At 38.2% G+C, this 4,425-nt stretch overlaps 1 non-coding gene across 1 annotated transcript; it reads right to left on the reverse strand.

The window, feature by feature from the left end:
• Positions 1 to 1,474: 1,474 nt before the first annotated feature.
• LOC149002189 (U6 spliceosomal RNA) lies at positions 1,475 to 1,576 on the reverse strand. Its single transcript, XR_016170458.1, has one exon. It is a non-coding gene; the product is annotated as a U6 spliceosomal RNA (small nuclear RNA).
• Positions 1,577 to 4,425: the final 2,849 nt, after the last annotated feature.

Consider the following 4,425-nt stretch of genomic DNA (forward strand, 5'->3'; position numbering starts at 1 on the left):
TGGGTCCCACCAATGAATCCCCCAACGTAAGGTTTTCAATTTGAATAGAAGTCTTACCCGAAACATGGACATTTTGAAATTCAAAATGCTTGGCTGAATCACAATCGTCAATCTTATCTTCGGGTCCCACTAGTGAACTCTCCAAAGGAGAGTTACCAATAAACTTAAAACACTTATCTACATCTAAGGATTTTGAAATTTAAAATTTGTGGCCGAACCAATAACCACACCATTTTGAAAATCAAAACCATCAACCAAAAGAAGGTTTCCATGAGATTTAGAACTCTTATCCGCATCAAGGATTTTTTGAAGTTCAAAAGGGTTGCTCTCTTGGCTAGGATTCGAAGAAGAATGATTCGAAGAAGAGTCCTTACCCAAAACCAACACCTCATTATCAGAAACCCCTTGATTTAAAAGAGAATTAACTAAATTCTCATTGGCCAACAAAGAGTCCACTAGCCTTGCCTCCAATAAAGCCGCATGAACCACTTGAGAGGACAAATTACTCTCACCCTCAAACTCCAGCGTCTTTGCAATCCTAATAGAATTAGGACCTTCATTCAGAACCGCATCTTCATGCGCCAAGTGATGAGGAACAAACTTCTCTTTAGGCGAAGGAATATTAACATTGCAATTTTTGCCCAAATGACCTTCTCGATTGCATCGAAAACATCTTCGAATTCCATCCTCATAGATCACCTTTTGAATGAAGCTGAAAACACGTGTAGAACCAGGTTCAAGGCGTTCTATTTGAACTTCAAACACACTTCCAATTCTAATTCCACCAGAATTCTTGCGTAATGTCCCACAGAACCAAGACGAGTACGACGGTCTAAAGAAACAAGACGACCTACCGTCTTAGCAATAGAAAGTAATACCTTGGCATGCCAGTATTCAAGAGGAAGATCAGGGAAACGAATCCAAACCAGTTTGGCAGATGGTAGAGGAGTATGAATGTTAAAATCCGGACGCCAACGTTGGAATCGAATCAGTTGATTGCCAATATTCTAGACACCTCTTCTCCAAACTTCTAACAAATCTTCCTCACATCTAAATTGAAAAATCATGAAACCCTTTCCCAAGGAATGAAAAGAAACTCCTTGTTTTAGTTTCCATAATTTAGAAGCTAGATCACGTAAAGCATCCATTGTTGTTTGACGAAAGTTTGCCCTCCCAATCAAGGAGAAACGAAATTGAGTACGCTGCAACTCATACTCAGATTGAGGAATAACAATACGCCGATAAGATCCAGCGTGCATAGGGGATGGGAGGGAATCAATCTCAGGCATAATGGAAGTCCCTACCACCCCAGCGTAAGATCTCCCACCGTCCATCTTCTGAGAGAAGCCATTAGTAGCCCTATCCGAAGACCTATGCACACCATCTTTCTCCAAAGCTTCTTTCTTCAGAGTATCTCTCTCCTCCATCTCTTCTCAGCCTCCAAACGTTTTTTATGAAAAGTACAATCTCTTTAAAAAATTTGGACCATTTCTCGATTTGTGCGTGTCATCCTTGCGCAGGGCCATGCTAATCTTCTTTGTATCGTTCCAATTTTATCGGATGTCTCCGAAGAGACAAAATTTGAAGTATATAAAGTGTTGCTAGAATGAGGTTTGAACAAAAAGTACTTTCTATCAATCTCTTTTACTAATTAAAATACCAGTAAACAGAGAAATGTTTTATTTTTTGGGGGAGCAAAAAATAAAAAAGACATTGTGAACCGGCATTCCTGAAATCATCAACTTTGCATATTCCATCCTTCCAAATTGCAAAAGAAGTCCTGTGAATCTTGCTCAAATCTTATCCACCATTTGCAACATCCACCCAGTATGAGTGGCCCAAGGGTATGAGGAGTTGAACTTGGGACATCATGCTTCCATACAAGATCATCCCTTGCCAACCCTACCATTCTAGTTGTTCAAAAAATATACAACCAAAATTGTAGAGAAGCTATTGTGTTTGACGATAAACAACTCCCAAGTGTCAACAGCAATAGATTGATCCATTAGCAATCAAACCTACAAAAATGTAAGGAAGTTACAAGCAGTAGATCTATGGAAACAAGCTTAAAAATTTATTTATTAGTTCTAGTCGAAACTGAAATAGCAGTAAAATTTATCCCTGTATACTAATTAGCCAACCCAATCTAAATCTACAATGGAATGGAACTCTAACCTCAATAAAACATTACAAGATAAATCAAATATACTAATATCCTACTAAATCCATATCCTGATTCTAACCTGGTTTTTATCGGAACCCTTGAACAGGTTTGATCTGCATCACTGAGACCATGCTGATCTTATAATGGATTTTTTTTTTCTGCCACCAATTTTAATGTACGCTGAAATAAAATTCCACCTGAAGAAGATTATCACGGTAGGACTCGAAGGTCCACTTCGATGAAGGAAAAGTAAATGACACGCCCTTGATCTACATGACAGAACTTCAAGAGAATCCCGTTGCACTTATTCTCAATCTCTCTTCTTAGTGATGGTTGACCACTACAAAAGAAACAAAACTTTGAGATGGTATTGCAATAGTACAACACAGACAAATTGATCTCTCAAAAAAAAAACAAAAATGAAAATAAGAGGGAATAACCAAGGGATGATGATGCATCAAGCTCAAGACAGAAGCAAATTTGTACAAATAATGCAATGAAAATATGTACCCGTATGTTGCACCAGTCAACTCAAAAAGATGCAAAGGAGTCAAAATATGTACCAGAGAAATTTTTTCATTCATCTTTGCCTATTTTAAATTTATTCTGTAATAGATCATTCTGGATTTAAAATTAAGATCCAAGACCAAATTTAAGGATTTCAGGAATTTGTCATCAGGACCATTTGAGAAATCAACGTCAGAATCAGATTTTGAAACCACAAATAATTAAGAACTTAAACTGCTCCACAATCTGAAAACCAAGGTCGAATCTATGGATTTGAGAGAAGGATCTCTGTAAATCAGTTTGAGATCTCATGATCTCAGCTTACCAGGGAGGATTTACTGTGCCATCGAGTGAAGCCGTCAGCCTAGAAAGGTTTTACTTCTCTGCCTTTCTTTTGGTGGGAATTTCTCTTCAAGAATAAATTCTCAAATGGGAGGAATCTTAAGTCCATCTTTTGTGAATCTGTTTTATATTTGTGTAAGTTATTTCATATAACATTTGGAGAAAAACTGTGCGAGAATGTACTACCCATGACCAAACATGGTGGAGGCTGGCCAAAATTGTCACTGTTTCCCCATGAAGAGGCAGAAAAGGAAAGAGGGAAAAGAAGAATGAAAAGGAAGGAGGGAAACATAATCCTCATCTACTATAGAAATAAATGAGACCCAACCAGCTCTAGTAGACTCGTGGTGAAAGCTACCATCTGTGATAATGATTAAAAAGCATCAATGGGTTCAGGACATGAAGAACTAAAGGGAGGCTTGGTGCCTCAGATTTAAGATGAATGTAGAAAATCAGACTTAGACTTAATTGATGAAATTAGAAATGTTGGAAAGTAGTTGATTGGGATTATGATATTAATGTTTATGCAACACAATATTCAATTCATGTCGGAGGAAGTACATAATTCTTGAACTAACAGAAGGAAAATATATCAGTCAGCTTTTTTAAGATTTGAAAAGGAGATCCACAAAAGAACTAACCAAAGGAATTCAGTAAAAAGCCAGGGAATACTGACAAACCAAACTAGTTCAGAAGAGAAGCACTCAAAAGGGACATGCCAGAATGATTCATCAGCCAGTCAAATGAGAAAAAAGCATAAGTCTCATCAGTTGGAAGAACCTGATTGATATACACGTACGCAACCCAATTTACAACATTTAATAGAAAGAAGGGAAAAAAATCTCACATTTTGAGTAGTTTGGTCCATTTGGGGCGTTTTTAGTCTTTTGGTATTATTTTGCCTGATTTTTCTCATACAAAGATGCATGAAGCTAAGTCTATTGCTACACCACTTGCTTCTGGTGCTTTATTATCTCTCACTGATGGAACTCCTTTGGTGGATGGAACTGAATATCGACACACAGTAGGTGCCTTACAATACTTAGCCAATACACGACCTGATATTGCCTTTGCGGTTAGTCATGTTGCACAGTTTATGCATTCACCCACTGATTTACATTGGAGTGCCGTCAAACGCATTCTTCGTTTTCTTTGTGGTACATCCACTTTTGGGTTGTTCTTTCGTTTTGGGTCTCCTATTTCTTTTACTGGTTTTCTGATGCTGATTGGGCTGGATGTCCCGATGACCGTCGCTCTACCACTGGCTATTGTGTTTTCCTCGGTCATCATCTTATTGCTTGGAGTTCTCGCAAGCAAAAGACTGTTTCCCGCTCATCCACTGAAGCCGAGTATCGTGCCATTGCCTCTGTAGCAACTGAGATGGTGTGGGTTCATTCTTTACTACGCGAGAT

Source organism: Hakea prostrata, chromosome 10 (assembly GCF_041222555.1).
Source record: "Hakea prostrata isolate BN-2017 chromosome 10, UWA_Hpros_2, whole genome shotgun sequence".
Lineage (NCBI taxonomy): Eukaryota > Viridiplantae > Streptophyta > Magnoliopsida > Proteales > Proteaceae > Hakea > Hakea prostrata.